Genomic DNA, 19,348 nt, shown 5'->3' with positions numbered 1-19,348 from the left:
TGAATTTTTAATCGAGTATATTTACGAACCTCTAATCAAATCTATTAGTATTCATAAGTTTCTAATGAAGCATATTTGTAAATTTTAATGAGTCAAGTTTTACTAAATTTAAACTTAATTTATTTATGAATCAAATTTTAAAATTAAATTTAAGTTCTACTCATTTATCTTAATAAATAAATTTAAATTTTTTTTTATCAAGTTAAACATCAAACTGCTCACAAATACCATAGCTCATTTGCGACAGTACATTCAATCTTTGGTTAGTGATGTAGCTACCAATCAAACTGTGCGCCATTTTGCAATTAACCAGCCACCAATGACTGATGAAGATGATTGATGATCCCATCGCCGTGGGTGGGGTCATATATATACATACATATATATATACACACATAATTTGGTCGAAGGAGTTTACTACATCATAATTACGTCAAAATCTTCTAAAATGTTTATATAAGCATTTGCTGAAATGTGGACGTCAGCATTTGTTAGGGAACATGATGTGTCAGTGCCACGCCCAATATAATATTAGTTTTTAAAATTAATTTAATTTTAATATTTGAGGTAACATTCGTGATTTTTAATATTATTTATGATATTAATATAAATACATAAATACATTAATATAAAATATCGTTTTAACTGTCAAAATAGAGTGTAAGACAAGGTTAAGAATATTTGTAACACTAGACAAGAGTTATTTTTGTGGACCTTTAATAATATAGATAAATATTAAAAATGATTTAAAATTTACTTTTTTTAGTTTTTGAAATGCAAAATCATTAATTAAAATTTTGTATTCAAATTTAGAAAATAAATATTTTCAATTGACAAATAGACAAGAGGAAAATATTTGAAATGTAAGTGTTGAATAAGTAAAAAATATAAAGAATTCATAGTCAGATTTTACAAATTAAAAAGTCATCGATTTATTTTTAGTTTTTTTCTTTAATGTATAAATTAGTACTGTCAGGGCCCGCTTCCGGATTTACCCACTAACATAGAAAGTCTGAGAGAATATCCATTCAAAATGTATACAAATACAAGAATCACTCAAAAATTGCCATTTTTTTTTTTTCTATTTCCATATTTGCTCACTACCCGGGAGTTGAGTTGAGTTGAGATGGGGCATCTCCATTCCAGTTGTGCGTATGACCAGATCTGAATTTGGAGGACCAAATTTTCTGAAAGTGGGGAGAAACTCTAACGACCCGATAGTGGGTCTAGGAGTTTATTAATATTTTATTTTTAGGCATTGGAGATTATGCCCCTATTAAATTAAATGTTGGAAAATGTTTTTACGTGAAAAATTTATGTAAATAAATTGTGTGGATAATGGGTTTGGGCCAAGAGTTAAAAGGTCTAATAGAATTGAAGAGTTAAACTTTATCGATAAATTGGGTTGAGACCATTGGGCTTAAAATAAAGTAAATATGTATGTGTTATTTTATTTGGGGCCTAGGATGGAAGTGGGTCATTTTATTTAATTGGGTCATTGATTTGAGCTTGGGCCCATGTGTATAAAAAGGTGGCATTATAATTAAATGAAAATGAGAAATGTGGTAAATGACAAAAATAAGCATGCTTTATGAAAAAAGGTGAGGGCAAAAAGGAAAATTTCATAATTGGTTTGATAAAGAAAATAAAAAAGAAATAAGAAAATGTGAAATGTCCAAAAAGGGCTTATGTGCTATGTGTGTGTGTTTTATGTGGAACGAAAAAAGGGTAAATTCTAAGGGGGTGATTAGTAGCCCACTCCTCTTCTTTTTCTCCCCATGCTCTCTTATTCCTTTTTCATTTTTCTTCTTCTCCCGACAGTTTCTTCTTCTTCATCTACTTCTTCAATTTCCTTCTTCCTGTTGTTGGGAGCTTTAAGGTTGTAGCTTTGAGAAGGCTTATTCTTCTTCTTCTTTCGGTCCAAGTTTCATAGGCAAGTTCTTCTTGCACCTCTTTTATTTGGTTGTGCAAGTTCTTCCTCTTCTCTTGTCCTCTTCATTTGATGCAAGATCTTTTTATCTTTCTCATTCTTGTTGGATCCATCTTTGGTGAAAATGGGTCTCTCTCTATTGGTTGTGAATGTTGTATACTTATCTTGTATTAATTTCTGAACTTGTGGGTTTTCCATTTCAGATGGTTTTAGGTCTATTTGAAAGTTTCCATGGGGTATATTTCATCCCATTTTTCTTTCATGGAATGACATTTGTGGGTTAGAAAGTTAGATTGAAAATTTTTGGGGTGTTTGGTGTCCATTTCGTGCGCTCTGGGTGCATCGAGTCGACTTGTTTTGGGTTGAGTTGACTTGGCAAAGGCCAGTTTTTGGCCGATTTTCCTAATTCTTGATTGAGTCAACTTATTTTTAGGCAAGTCGACTTAAGAGAAAAGACAGCACTGCGCGTGTTGCATTATTTTGGTCATAAATTTTGATGTAAAAGTCTAAATTAAGATCCGTTTGAAGCATTATAAACTAGACTTTGAGGGCTTCAATTTGATTTATAACATCATATACTTTGGTTGTGATTTGAGTTGGTTAAGGCTTTTCTCAATCCAAATTAAGTATGATTGTTAAAATAAGTTACTATTAAATGTTTCAACTGATACCACTCAATCCTCTAAAATATTAGGAAGTGGTTGAGGATATGTATATATATATATGTGTGTGTGTGTGTGTGTGTGTGTGTGTATACATGGGATTCATGAGATAAAAATGTAATTGAGTTGCATGAGGAAGCATGATAATCACATTTGGGAAGTTGTTAAGAAATGTTTTTGGTTAGCATGTCCATGGAATCTCATGTGTGATGTATTACTATTATCATATAAATAATTGCCCTTAATTAATGTGGTGGAACCTATTTAAATGTGAATTGTGTGAAAGAGCCCAGAACCTTTAATAAACAAAAATTGAGGGTGTGTAAATGTCACTTGTTATAGCATTGTCTGTGATTATATTGCATAGTGGTGTGTCCGCGTAATTATATTGCATGGCAGTGTGCCCGCGTAATTATATTATATGGCGGTGTGTCCATGTAATTATCTTGCATGGCGATGGCACATGATATAATTATGCATTGATGATTTCACATGTGAGCGGGAGATGAAATGATCTAAGAATGTTATGAAAATGTGAATAAGAGACATGATATAATTATATTGAATTATGGGAAAAGGGTTGTATTATTATTATTATTATGGGAAAACTTTTCCATTCTAATTAATTAAATGGTTGGAAAACATTGGTATGGGCAATAAGGTATCTATTGTTGACCCTCTTCGCTACTCATGTCTTTAATTCAACTATTGTTATTGTTGAATATATATGCTTGCTGAGTCTTGTGGCTCACTTAGAAAAATGTGTTTTTGATGAAATGTAAGAAATTATATTTCTTTGAGGATGATGTTGTCTAATATAGAAAGCATGAATCCAATTAGTTTCTAGATGTCGGATATTGATTTCCTTTAACTTTAAGTTGTTCATGCCTACATATATTGTTTCTATTAATGCTTCCCTTTACTATATATTTGTTGAGACTTGTGGCTCACTTTATTTATTTTGTCATTGCAAGAAAGTGGAAGATAAATATTTGAAGCAAATTCTGGTTAGATGTGTACAGAGATATCCCGGCCTCAAGATCCATGAGTGTGGTTTTGAGAGTGTGAGTAGAGTGGAAGCTTGTCCCAACCTCAAGGCCCATATCTTTATGATTACTTTTTGTTCCTTGGTGGATCCTACGGCGTGTGGAAGTTTGTGTGACTTGGGTGAGAGGTGTTGATCGGCTAAGAGGCTTGGGTGTTTTGAGGGGGTTTGGGCTCCTTATTCTTGGTTGTTGCCTAAGTGGTGATTGGACGAACCCACATCTGAGCCTTGGAACAATCTTCATGACTACCATTACCGAATGAAGGTTTTCTCTTTACTTTGTGTATTATTTCAACTTTTCTGGTTCAATCGTTATTATACACTAACTTTGAATTGTAGTGTTTCCGTCCCAACAATTGGTATTAGAGCCTTGCTTGGCTCCTGGGTATTCATTGGTCCATTCTATTTGATTTGAACCATACCTATACCACCAACTGCATGCACATTTATTTTTTTGGTATAAATTATGATAATAATAATAATAATTTTTTTCATAATATTATAACGCATTACCCTCCATGCTAGAGGGTGATATTCTTTCATATTGTCTTTTTTTTTAGCAAGAATATATTTTGTACCAAATATAAAAATTTTATAAAAAATATGATAATCAATGAAAATTATTAATAATTAAAATTCGTGTTTAATAAAATTATTATGAGAAAATTACTTTAAAAAAATGCAAATAAGGAGCAAAACGCCGTAAGTCTCTTATAATTATTACATGAAAAAATGTCGTAGTATCTCTTTTTTTATGGGATAAGATCATTTACACACATTTTATCTGAAATTTAAACTTATAGCAAATATGCTAAATTCTGCCAAGTTTATGTCGAGAAATCCATGCATTAGCCATTTTAGGGTTGGGGTGAGACCATTAATAACACCATTTTCAATCCATTAAAGCCAACAGCCCACCCTCCAATCTTGCATCGGTGAGGTAAGGCCGAGAATGTTACTTGGGTCCATAAACTCGAAAGTTACACAAACTATATGCAATCTGCAATAAGTTTGCCCAGGCGAAGTTCTAACACAACCATATTTTAAATATTTTGTTAAAATATATAAATTTAAAATATATATACACATTAATAAATATCTAAATTCAAATAAAATTAACTATAACTATTTACCATTTAATTCTTAAATAAACTTAATAATTTCAATTCAAAGATTCACAAAACAAATACAAACCAATTCAATTTATTAACATTTAAATTTCAACCAATTCAATTCAATTTTAACCTTCACAATATTCAAATATTACAAATTCAATATTCAACTTTAACATCTTCAGTACAAATTCATAATTAAATATCATATTAAATATAAACATTCACAATATAAACTAAAATAATTACAAAATACATTACAGGAATTTCGAGTTTTAGTGACGAAACATTTCAGTCGCTAAAACCCAAAAATCTATCGCTAAATGAGTTTAGTGATGGAACATTTATATTCGTCGCTGAAGTGCTCATCGCTAAATTTTTGTAGTGATGGATCCATCGCCAATTTAGCGATAGATTAGCGATAGAAATTGTAAGGGCCCACTCTCGAATATTCCCGCTAGTATAGGATATTCGAAAGGAGGTCATCACAGAGATGATATAGAACAAATCATAAATAAATAGACATCTCATTTCATTACTAGCAGCAGAAACTAAATTAAGGTTTAGTTACATTTCTAATATCTCATGAGTTTGTGCTCGAAGGCCATACAAACAAATAAGAGGCTCTATTGTTAACTAATAAAATAAAAATCATTTTATCTCAAGTCTTACCTAAACACCAATCAGGATCTTCAAGTTAGGATGCGTCTCCGTACACCACTATCCTTGGGCTTTAGTCCCACTGGACTCGCCCCAAAAAATAGCATTCTCTTTAACTGGAATGGCAAGGAAGATCAAGTGAGCCACAAGGCTCAGCAAGTTCTAGAAACAATGAATAGCAAGCAAGAATCAAGAATAGGGTGACACCAAAAAGAGTAATCAAGAACTCGACATTTTCATACAAGATTCATAATTTATGACCTTATCAATTTCAATTTAAATAAATCATGTCACCATATATTATTATGCAAATGTACATATAACATTAATTATCAGAATCCAATCTCATAGGCTCGCAAGCCATTAAACAACATATGCCAAAATGCATCAAGAGAAAAAAAAAAACTCACATCCAATATGAAGCCAACTTGCTGGGCTATGGCCACCTTGTCTCGTGCCAGGTGCTCTAGGGTATCATTTCCTCCGCGCAAAATAATAGGTGCGTAAAATTTAACAACAATACTATATATATACATATATATATATATATCATATTTTGACATGCCATTTCTGAAATCACGCAAGGTTACCAACCTTGATGCCATACTCTCAAATGTATAAATAAGTATCCCCATGGTTTAATACCACGTATTGATGACAAGTATACCTCCACAAAAGTCTCAAATTTATGATTAAAGTTTTCATGCAATAAAAAGAACCACATCAGGTACATAAGGTCTATTAATCTTTACACATAGTGACATTTAATTTAATGGCCATATTCCAATGACTATTAAAAATGTAAGGAAATTTTTAATATGAATTCTTATAAATTTGGGCATATTTAAAAATTATTTAATAGATAATTAAATAATGCTCATGGCAATATACGTTGGGTGCGTGGGTCTTAAATATGTGTATACATATATATATATATATATTATTTGGGTTCTCTTAAACTAACAGAGAGTATTAGACATATGTATACATATATATATATATATTTTAAGTGCCTTCCGTTAAACTTACAGAGAGTTGCAACCATACATATACATATATATATATATATTATTTAAGTGTCTTACACCTTTAGTGAGTATTGAACATGATATTAAACATATATATGTATATATTATTTGGGTGCTTATGTCCACAGTGGTGTTTTAACGTGCGTGCATATGAATACATATAAGTGGGTGAGGATTAAATGAAACAAGGAGAGATAGAGAGACTACACTGCCGCGCATATATATATCTACATATGAATATGTAAATGATGGATTGGCTGGGACAAAAACAGGGGGCGTGCATACATATATATGGCTGCCCGCAACATGTATGTATGAATATATATATATATATATAAGGGCCATTTGATCACACAATGAGGAAAAATCTGATCAAAATAGGGGAGGCTTCCTAAAAAATAACAGTGATTAAGAGCCTCCCAGCAACAAGCCTCTCTGGTCACATATACAATATATATATACATATATATGTGTATATAAATGGGTTTGCTCCAGGGGCGGATCTAGGAATTTAGGTTGGGGGCTGAAATTTTAAAAAGATAACAAGTTTTTTTTTTCTTCGCAGAAGTTCGTTGTTCCATTCTAAATTCTAAGATACACAAACAAAAAATAACATAATTCAATAATTGAACAATTAAAATATTTAACTCAAGATTTGAGGCAAATGCAAGTCCAATATAACAAATTAACAATTGACAATTGTATTCCTAATCCTAACTGAATGCAGCAGTCAAACAGCCAACTCCAAGCAGACACAAAATTAGAAAAAAAATCACTTATAACTTGCTCAAAAAAGACAGCAGCTTCAACGAATCAATCAACAACAAAGTTGAAACCCATAAACAATTTATTTTACTTGTTAAGCAGAGGTAGAGGCAAAAAAAAAAATACTTAGCTCTCAATCGAATGAAGCAGAGGCAGCGAGCAAGGGCGAGGCCAAGAGGCGGAGCAGAGGGCGAGACGCCGAGAGCTGAGACCCGAGAGGCAGCGTCGCAGTAGCTAGGGCCAGCGAGAGTGAGAGTGGTCGAGCGAGAGCAAGAGAAAAGGGCGAGGGTGAGCGAGAGAGGCAGAGAGCGAGGGCGAGCGAAAGGCGAGAGCAAGAAAGGCTGAGGGCGAGCGCGAGCAAGAGAGATGAAGAGAGCGAGGGGCCGAGGGCGAGCGCGACGCGAGCAAAGTAAAAGAGATGCAGAGAGCGAAGGCCAGCGCGAGCGGACGCCGGACGAGAAAGAGAGGGGAGGCAAAGAGCGAGAGGCGGCGAGGGTGAGAGAGAACGAGAGTGAGGTCGGGAGATGAAGAAGAAGTGGAGAAGAGAAGGGTTTCCAGAGGGGGGCTGGGGTGGGCTGGAATCAAAGAATTGTAAATTTAAGCCTACCTAATTCATATTTCTATTGGGCTGCCTTGGGCTTCAGCCCAGGGCAGCTCACACGTAAATCCGCCCCTAGTTTGCTCCACTGGAACAGGGGATGGCTGTGAGCGTGTATTTATATATATATATAAGTGGTGATTTGCATGAGGGCATATGTCTACACGGCTATCTACCGAAACAAGGGTAGCCATTCCAGAAAATAAGAAGTAAATGATGCTATAACAAGAGGAAGAAAGAGAAGAAGTTACTCAAGAGGCAGGGGTATGGATATATACATATGTGTGTGTATACATTTACAGAGACAATGAACAATCGCCCCAAAAGAGATGAAATACACAGAAATTACAGAACGTGAATGGATAAGCAGAAGAAACTTGCCTGAGGTTGGATGAGTCTTCTCCTTACTGGGCTTCAACAGTAGAGAGAGAGAGAGAGAGATATGCAAAGAGTATCACAAGAAGGGGGAAGATGAAGCATAAGAAGGCACTGGGGAGTGAGGAAAGAAATGAAACAGTGAAGAAAAGGAGTAGCGATATGCATTAAATTTAGAAAATCTCTGCACACAGAAAGGCTGTGCAAATTGCTTGCCAATTATGAAATTTTACCAACATGCCCCTCTTATCATATAATAGACAAAAATATCTAGGGGTTTTATTGACAAATGCTAACTTAATTTATTTTCTTCTTTTTATTTATTTATTTTATTTTATTTATTATTATTATTGTTATTTTATTTTTATTACACCACCAATTTCATTATTTTCGAATTATTTATCACCATAGACCTAAGCCCAAGCCCCATGTACTCTCTATATATATATATCAAGCCCACTAGGCTTAATTTCCCACCCTGGTCAAACACGTGATCTCGCTAACTAATTAATTGCAGCCCATTACATTATTTATAAATTAAAAAAAAATTTAAACTCACACACTTATCTTCCGACCACATGAACTATAAAATAAAATTATCCAACCTAAAATTATTTCTACGCCCTCAAAGAAATTTTATTAAATATTAAAATACTTAGACCCACATCTAAAATGCCCTTGAGCTAAAATTAAATATTAAAAACACCTAGACCAAATTTAGGGTCATTACAAAAAATGTTCCGTAGCTAAATAATTTTTTTTTTTAAATTTAGCGATGAAAATTTTTGTTGCAAATATATCTCTAATTCAGGAAAATAGCGACAGATTAGCGAAGTTAATTTTCGTTGCTAAAGTATAAATAAATATAAATTAAAAAATTAAAAATTTCTTTTTAGTGACAGAATTTTTCGTCGCTAAAAAATATTAAAAAATTAATGAAATTAATTTATATAATTAAATTAAAAATATATTTAAAAATAAATAAAATATATTTTAAATATATTTTATTAAAAATATATAAAAAACAAAATTTATTTATTTATTTTATTTTAATTTAATAAAATAAATTAATTTAACAACTAAACAAAATGCTCCGCTATAAGATGGATTCATGCTGTTACGACACAAAAAATAAAAAATTAAAAAATAACAACTAGCAGAGACAACAATCCGCTATGAGATAATAACGTCACATTACAATATACAAAAAAACTGGAATTTACAGCAATCTTATGGAGCAAATTTATAGGGAAAAAGGACATAAGGGACTAGAAAAGGGTATCTTGTAAATATATCTTTAATGACAATGATAGCTTCTTGAACCACATAATTTACTTTAATCTTAATTAGCTCCAGCAACACACTGATGCATCGCTCAGCTGTTCTCTCTAACTTGATGGCACAATGTCCAATTGCACGAGCAACTTTTCTTACAAAATCTACATCTACTTCTGTTGCATATTCTTTGAACTCCAAAAGAACCTGGAAAGCAACCATCCAGTGAACCATACAACAAAAAGAAATCTGTCCAAAAAACATTATACAACAGTAGAATTCAACAAGAACATGATGTATGTGTAAAGAAAAAACAATTAATAATGAGAATGCCAATTAAGTTCATAGGAAGAATTAATTGTACCTTGACAGCAGAAAGCACAACTGCAGAATTTGCATGTTGTAATCGTGGAGTAACACGCTCCACAGTATTCTCAGCTTCCCGACCATCAGCTGCCTTGTACTTGGAAAGAGCATCCAATATGAAAACTTGACCCCATCTGAAATCCAATGCCAAATGAGAAGCATACAGTTAATACCAGAAAATTTAAACAAATATATTGTTAAGCTACAGAATCAGCTTGCTTCACAACAACTAAACAAATCCCAAATCCTGCACGAACCCCAGGTTGTCAAAAAAATAAAAATTCTAGAATCAACGATACAGTTACAAGTGGATGGAAGAGATGATCGGAATAATACCTACAAATGCAATAGCAAAATGCTCTGAGGCAGCTGCGACATACGGGGGTGGAGACAACAGCGTTGAACGGAGACGGCAGAGGCAGCGACAATGAACGGAGGCGGTGGCAGTGGCGACGAACGGAGGCGATGGCAAGTGCGACGAACGAAGGCGGAGGCGGAGGCAGCGACAACGAAGGCGGAGGCTGCGACGGATGGGTCTACGACAAGAGTACTGAGTTTACAGAGAGAGAGAGAGAAAGAGAGAGAGAGAGAGGAGGGGGAGATGGGGTGGGTTAGGGATTTGGGGAAAGAGGGAAAAGACCCCGGGTGGGGGGGGGGGGGGGGGGGTCTCCTGCCCACATTTTTCGTTTTTCTTTTATTTTTTTTAAAAAATATTTGTTAAATAAAAATCAAATAATTTATTTTTTGGTATTTAAACAAATACTAAATAAAAATATCACAAAAATAATACTAAATATACTAAACATTATGAATAAATAAATAATACTAAAAAATGTTTGAATGAATAAATGCTTTATAAAAATAATAGTAAAAAATTGATATTGATGTATATAGAAATATATATCCTCATTATGTTTGATGTATTGTTATTCTTAATTCAAAAAAGTATTAAAATTTTGATATTTCTATTCTAAGTGTTAAATAATGGAAAGAAAAAAATATATTTATCTTATTTTTAAATATCAAAATGTAGAGTTTTAACTTTAAATTTTAACTACTAAAATATACAAATTATTAATTTAAGTTAAAAGTAGTTTTAAGTTTAACTTTTGTGTTATGATAAATTATTAATTTTTTAAATAAAATAAACAAATAATATTTTAAATAATTAATTTATTTATATAGTTTTATAATATTAAAACGCCGTGTATGTTTTATTATTAATCAGGATCATGTTTGATGTATATTATATAGACATTAATATATACGATATTGAAAAATGTACACCATAATCGTGTTTGATATATATATAGTTAATTTTAATTCAAAATGTTATCACAAAACTCAAATTATATTTATATAGTTTAAAAATAGAAGCAAAGATAATAATACCAATAGTAAATTATTATACATTTAATATATATTTCAATTTAAAAATATTTTTCAAACAGACATTACAATATATATTTGATTAATCGCAAACACGATGTAGATAAATATCAGAACCATATAAAATTAAGTTAAATATGAGACGAGGATGTAGACAGAGAGGAGGCGACGGACAACTTCCGTGTCAAAAACATTTTCCCAAAGGCCTAATGGTGCTTTAGGCAATGATCACATATACTAAATATATTATTAAATAAAAGAACAAAGAAGTGATCATGTTACCGTGAAAACTATAAAATGTTTATATTTATATAGCTATTCTAATAATACTTTATAAGAACATAAAATGTTTGAGTGAAAAAGTATATTTTTTGACAATCAACTTCTATATATAGATGTTCTACATCTAAAATGATTTCTAGTAACATTAATTACTACTCTGAGAAAAGAAGTGATCATGCTTCCATATATGCTTCATTAACATTTCATTACTTTGTTATTTTTAATTCCAATAGTAAGTAACGAGTACTGTACCAATACTCAATTATTATACATTTAATATAAATTTCAATTTAAAAATTTTTCGTGCCTAGTTTACATTTATATATTTTTTATTTTAGATTTTAGATTTTATATAATTTGATATTTTACATTTTTTCATATTAATTAAGTATCGAATAGATATATTACACAATGAAGAAATATTATTGAATGAATAAATGTATTATTAAATAAGGTCGCATTTGATGTATACTATATAAAAAATTATATATTTTGATTATATTTGATGTATTGTTATTCATAATTCAACAAGTTATTACAAAATCAATCTTTCTATTCTAAGTGTTAACTTTGTAATGACCCTAAAGTAGATTTAGGTGTTTTATTACTTAATGTCGGTTTAATGACATTTTAAATGTGGCTTTAAGTATTTTAAAAATTAAGTGATAAATTGCTTTGATGGCATAAAAATAATTTTAGATTGAGCAATTTTATTTTATGATTAGCGTGATCGTGAAAATTAGTGTATGGATCTAATTTTTGAGAAAAAATGAGAAATAATGTATGGGCCACAATCAATTAGTTAATGAGTTCATCAGATGGGCCAATAAATTGATGGGTTGGGCTTGGATCCAATTGTAAAGGAATTTAAATTTTTATTTGGATCAGAAAAGGAAAATGAAAATTTAAAATATGTGTCATATATCAAAAATGCCCTAAAAAAGATTTTTTGTAATGAGACGAAGAGGGGTAAATCAATCTTTGTTGGGGGGAGGGGGGGAGGTAGCGTAACCTGCAGCTGTTCCCTCTGCCTTCTCCTTTCGCTTTTGCCAGAGCGTATCCCCCAGCTTCAAAGTCGTATTCCTTTTTCTACTTCATCGTTCCATTGCCCTTCATCTTCTTCTCCATTCATTCTTCATCATCTTCTTCTTCTTCTCCCATTGTCTGTTCGCAACTGGAGCTTCAACGAAAGAGTCTTATCAGCCAAGTTCCTTTCTGTATTCTATTTAATATTCTATAAATTCCTTTTATCTAATTATCTCATTCTAGTGCGAGGTCCCTGTTCGTCTTCCCATTCTAACCTAATGACTGTTAATGTATGTGTATATATATACATCTGCGTGGAAATATTCTTCCTACTGTTATAGTAATTGTTTGAAATTTCTTGCTAAGCATCATTCAGTCTCTATAATGTTTCAAATGGGGTTATCTTACTCCAAAATTATTTTCTAAAATGGCATATTATTGTTTCAGTATAGATATAGAAGCTCTGTTCATGTCTATATCAGTAATCAGTTATATATGCGTAATTATAGAAGCCATATGAATAGGAAATGGCTTATCCGAAACATAGCTATGCATATAGAAGCAACCCATTTGAATGGGCTGCCCAGCCATTTGAATGGGAGCCTTCTCTCCTCTGTTATGAAAGCAACCCATTCGAATGGGTTGCCCAGCCATTTGTATGGGAGCCTTCTCTCTCTTTGCTGGTTCGAATACCCCCATGTCATGTGCGAATCATACATATATATATACCCACTGTTTCATTTGCATAAACCCCATGATTCAGATAGCTTATATGTATATAAACCCCTCATTTGAATAAACCCATCCCCTGTTTCGAATAGCCACTGTTTGATTCAGATAGCTTATATATATATATATATATATATGGCAGATATATCCAAAAAGAAATAAATCCATTTCAACAAATTTTAAGCCCAATTTCGACCTCTATTCAGCCCGAATTTCTAAAAACTCAAAACACAAAAGTTGTAGATCTTTTTCTTATATTTTTATAGCATCTTGAATCACCTCAATCAGAATTCAGACGAGAGAGTTATATCCAAAATACGAAACCATATTGAAATTGAATTTCTGAAATATGGAGCATCCGAATGTTTTAGCCCATATCCGGATATGAATGCAAGGAAGTCATCTAAATGAGCTACTGTAGCATCTAGATACCACTCACACACACTTGGGTCAACTCAATTTTGACTTCCAACATTCGGATGTCTCCCTCCACATCTAGATGTCACCCTCAATCACTCACAGAGACATCTGAATATGCCTCTAGTCATCCGGATATCACTCAATGCTCCACCAACATATCAGAATAGGCCATAAACCATTCGAATGCAATTTCCCATATTCGAATAGCTATGCTAAAATTTGAATACCCTTTTTAATTTTCCCAAAAATCACTATAAGAAAACAGTCAATTTGAGACGGATTTTGAGCCGTCCCTAAAACCTCCGTCGGTAAATTTTAGACGGATTTTGAGATCGATTAGAGACGGATTATTTCTGTCTCTATTTGAGACGAATGTAGAGACGATTTTTGAGACGATTTTTTTCCGTCTCGTTTTGAGACGGATTTAGAGACGGATTTTTCCGTCTCTGTTTGAGACGAATTTAGAGACAGAATTTTTTGTCTCAATTTGAGACGGATTTAGAGACGAGTTTGAAGACAATTTTTCCGTCTCTGTTTGAGACGGATTTTAGAGATGGATTCAAAGACAAATTTGTAGACAATTTGAAAGCAATTTGAGACGGATTTAGAAACGGATTTTTTCTGTCTCAAAATCCGTCTCTATTTTAAATTTAATTAAAAAGTAATATTCTTACAATATTTTATATATAAACCTGTTTTGCACAATATAAATAATGCATAAATATATAAACCTGATATACACAATATTAAATCCATATAATATTAAATTCATATAAGAAATCCATATAATATTAAATTCATACAAAAAATTCATACAATATTAAATTCATACAAGAAATACATACAATATTAATAAAACACATCGTCTATGAATAATAAAAATAATACAATGTAATATCTATCCATGACAATGACGGATCCTCCTAATGATCTGAAGGTGGTGGCGATGAAGAAGGATTATGTAATCTTTCTTCTATAGCTGACAAACGATGGTTCAATGGTTGTATAGCTGAACTAACAACTTGTTGAATTTGGTCAGCAAGTGAAATGGACGACGACTGTGAAGGCGGTGGCGATGGTGACAACATATGATAGGAGCCAAGAATAACGTATGCTTCTGACCCCATCCCATATACACGACCCTTCTTTTTTCCACCTGCAACCTCCAACCATAATGATGTCTCATCAACAGCTGGTTGTGAGGGTTGTGCAGTAGCGTCACTATCTTCTGTCGGGCCAACTGCTGATGATTGTGATGATGCATCATGTTGGTGCATCTGGAAGTCAGCCTGCAAGTATATACATGGAATAAGTTATACTATAAAAAATGTCAATTAAGCATAATAGAATATAAGACACAAGTATTACTGTATATTTACATAAGTTTCCTCAAATCTACATGGTGGCATGATGCATTTAACTTGGAATTGATCAAGTCATAGATTATGACTATCGTATATAATTGTTGAGTCCTTGATTAATCTTTTTGGTGTCACCATATTCTTGGATCATGTTCATTGTTTATTATTTCTTGAACTTGCTGAGTCTTGTGACTTACTTGATCTTTTTTGCCATTCCAGGTAAAGGAAAAACTATTATTAGGGACGAGTCCAATGGGACTAAGCCCAGGGATAGTGGTGTATGAAAACTCGTCCTAGTTTGATGATCCTGATTAGTATTTTGGTGAGACTTGAGATGAATTGATTTTTATTTTGTTAGTTAACAATAGAGCTTCTTATTTATTTTGTATAGTCTTCGAGCCTAAGCTCATGAGATATTGGAAATGTAACTGAACCTTAATTTAGTTTCCGTTGTTAGTAATGAAATGCGTTGTTTGTTTTATTATGGTTTATTCTATATCATCTCTATGATAACCTCCTTTTGAACAACAAAAAATTAGTAATTTAGTGATGGATTTATTGATAGACTTTTTTCGTTGCTAAATAGAGACGTCTCAATGACGGATATTCCGTCGCCAAATTTTTTAATTTTTTTATTCTTTAGCGACGAAAAATTTCGTCACTAAATAATTTTTAATATTTTTTATTAAAATTTTAAATTTAGTGACAGAATATTTCGTCTCTAAATAATTAAAAAAATTAAATTAAAATTATTTGGCAACGAAATATTTCATCTTTAAATGATTTAAAAATTTAAATTAAATTAAATTATTTAGCGACTGAATATTCCGTCGCTAAATAATCTTACATTAATATTTTTAATTTATTTTTATTTTTTAGCTACGAGATTATCCCGTCACTAAATTTGGCTTTTTTTATTTAATTTATTTTTACTTTTTAGCGACGAAAGTTATCATGTTGCTAAATTTTGTATTTTTTATTTATTTATTTTTTATTTTTTAGTTACGAGGTCACACCCCATCGCTAAATTTTTAATTTTATATTTAATTTATTTTTTATTTTTTAGCGACATGGGCTATCCCGTCACAAAATTTGGTTTTTTTTATTTAATTTATTTTTATTTTTTAGCGACGGGGTTATCTCATTACTAAATTTGGTATTTTTTATTTAATTTATTTTATTTTTTAGCGACGGAAACTATCCCGTCACTATATTTGGTATTTTTTATTTAATTTATTTTTATTTTTTAGCTATGGGGTCACACCCCATCGTTAAATTTTTAATTTTATATTTAATTTATTTTTTATTTTTTAGCGACATGGGTATCTCGTGGCAAAATTTTGTATTTTTTATTTAATTTATTTTTATTTTTTAGTGACAAAGCTATCCTGTTACTAAATTTGGTATTTTTTATTTAATTTATTTTTATATTTTAGAGACAGGGGCTATCCCATTACTAAATTTGGCATTTTTTATGTAATTAAATTAAATATATTTAGCAATGAAATATTTCGTCTCTAATTAATAAAAAAATTAAATTTAAATTAAATATATTTACTGATGAAATATTCTGCTGCTAAATAATTAAAAAGATTAAAGTAATAATTAAAAATTTAGCCACTGGCTAAAAAAAATAAATTAAAAAAATAAAATTTATAAATTATATATTAAACAAAGATTAAATAAATATTAAAATGTAGTAAATGCATATTTTATGTATTAAACTAATTTTTAATCAAATAAAACTTAAATATTTAAGAGATTAATTAATTATAACATTTAAGTGGTACATTAATTGAGTTAAAATTTACAACATTTACTTTTTTAAGTATTAATTTATGAATTTAAAATCTTAATTTAAAATAAAATTAAAATGGCTGGCAACTAAGTATAGTATATAGTTAATATATATGTGCAGTGTATATATTAAGGAGGCTCGCAGCTCGGATGGACACGCGCGCGTGTGCACACACGGGGGACCAGGGATCGAAATTGAGAAAGGGAAGAAATGAGTGCATTAGGAAATTATCTCAACGCTACACTTGGCGGCTTAAGGTGGCACCACCTGGCGCATGCAAGGCAGGGAAGCGCGTACGTCCTTCTAGTATGGGCTATTATTTTTTTGTTTAAAATTAAAGTCAGCGACTGAAACAGTTCCGTCACTGATTAGCGACGAGATTGTTTCCATTGCTAATTTTAATTTATTTTAATTTTTTAATATTCAAATTTTTATTGTGTATTAGCGACGAAAATTTTTCCGTCAATATTCAGTGACGGAACGTTTTCCGTTGCTAAAATAATATTTAATTTTTTAAATAAATTTTATTTTTTATTTTTTAATCAACGACAAAAATTTTTGTCTCTGATTTGTGCCGTCGCTAAATCCTGTTGCTAAAATTTTATCAACGGGAAGTTGCCCGTCGTTAAATTTTTTAGCGACGAATTTTTCTATTGCTAAATTCTATTTTTCTTGTAGTATGCTAGTGGGAACGTTCGAGAGCGAGCTCTTACAAACTTAGAATAAATTATTATTATTATAGAAGAAAATAATAAGTAAAGTATCAAAAGTAAATTATTATACATTCAAAAAAAATTTTACATTTAGTTTACATTTATATATATATTTAATTAAAAATTGAAATTAAAAATAATTTTATAATAATCTAAATATATTATATTATTAATAATCTAACTTTATAATAATATATAATATATTATATATATTATTAATAATTTAATTTTAGCGACGGACACGTAATTCTTTAATTAGCAACAAAAAATATATTCCATCGCTGAATATAGTGATGAAAAACATTTTTCGTCGCAAACTACAATTTTTTAATTTTTTTATCTTAAAAATTTAGCGATGACATTTCTATTTCTTCGCTAAAATTAGCGACGGACTAATATTTTCCGTCGCTAAATGTTAAAAATTTTAAAAATTCTTGTTTTTCTATCGCTATTTTCAACGACGGAAAAAATATTTCGTCACTATATTCAACGACAGAATATATTTTTTGTCACTAATTGCCAAAAAAAAATATTTTCTTTTTTATTTTTACAATTTAGCGACGAAAATATTATTCCCTCGCTAATTTTAGTGACAGAATAAAAATTCTTTCACTAAATTTTGAAAAAAAAAAATTGTTTTAAATTTGTTTACAACTTTAGTGACAAAATACTATTCTGTCGCTAAGTTTACGGAATTATTTTTCCATGGTCCGTCGTTGTTCCTTCGCCAAAAAATTCGTCTCTAAATCTTAAATTTCTTGTAGTGATGTATGTATGTACTGCCAACGACCTCGACCACCACGGACGGTCGAAGATTCTAACGATCAAATCCTACCATTAGAAGCACCAACTCAAGTGATCGAGTTAACATACAAAAAATGGGCTAGATTTAACAATTGGATTTTAGTAGATCTGATTTTTAATTTTTGGTCAAACTTAAAAATGAACTGCCAGCCACCACCGACCATCATGGCCGGTGGTTTCCGGAGATCGGAGACAACCACTTGACACCCAAGAGCCCATCAATTAACATACCCAAAAACCAACAAGATCCAACAGCTGAATCTTCGTAGATCTAAGCTTAAAACTTCGGCTAAACCCAAATTGCCTGAAAAATCGAGATGCTAGTCACCACCGGCCACCATGGCCGTAGGTTTCTGGAGATCAGAGACAACAACTCAACACCCTTATCCCCATTGACTAACATACCCAAAAACCAACAAAATTCAATGACCGAATCTCCCTACATTTAAGCTTAAACTTTTGGCCAAACCAAAATAGCGAGTATATATGTATATATCACTTTAAAAGACTCATCTTCGTAGAGATCGGGGCCAATGGAGACGTGTGACAGACGAGAGAGAGAGAGAGAGAGAGAGAGAAACAGTTGGAGCTACTGCAATAGAGAGAGAGAGATGGAGGATGAGAGGAAGGGTCGTGTGGGAGATAGCGAGAGAGAGTGAGAATGTAATATTTCAAAATTTGGGAATTAAATAAATGATTATTAATTTAGTTCGGAACAATTAATAATTGCTAAATTTTGCACTTGAAGTGATTTTGATTTATTGGAATTGAATAATTTGGTGAATGGTTGATACTTAGTAATTACCGCGTATAAGTTGATTGTTAAATATTTTTGGGTTTAAGAGAAATATTAATTATTAATTAATTGGGAGTATTTATGGAAATGGTAAATAAATTAAGTTAGTGAATGTCTGAAGATTTTGGGGTACAAGTGTAATAAGGAAAAATGGAGTTTAGGGTGTATATGGAAGTTTTTGGAAGTTGTGGGTTTAAGTGTAAATTTGGGAAAT

General features: G+C 31.4%; 1 long non-coding RNA gene across 1 annotated transcript; it reads right to left on the bottom strand.

Moving 5' to 3' along the window:
* Positions 1-9,344: 9,344 nt before the first annotated feature.
* Positions 9,345-10,402, bottom strand: LOC127795804 (uncharacterized). Its single transcript, XR_008021864.1, has 3 exons — positions 10,153-10,402; positions 9,815-9,950; positions 9,345-9,657 (listed from the first exon to the last, which is right to left on the bottom strand). It is a non-coding gene; the product is annotated as an uncharacterized LOC127795804 (long non-coding RNA).
* Between the last annotated feature and the right edge of the window lie 8,946 nt (positions 10,403-19,348).

Source organism: Diospyros lotus, chromosome 2 (genome assembly GCF_014633365.1).
Source record: "Diospyros lotus cultivar Yz01 chromosome 2, ASM1463336v1, whole genome shotgun sequence".
In the NCBI taxonomy this organism is placed as follows: domain Eukaryota; kingdom Viridiplantae; phylum Streptophyta; class Magnoliopsida; order Ericales; family Ebenaceae; genus Diospyros; species Diospyros lotus.
The sequence above is the reverse complement of the archived record's forward strand: the minus strand, read 5'-3'. Positions and strand labels throughout refer to the sequence as shown.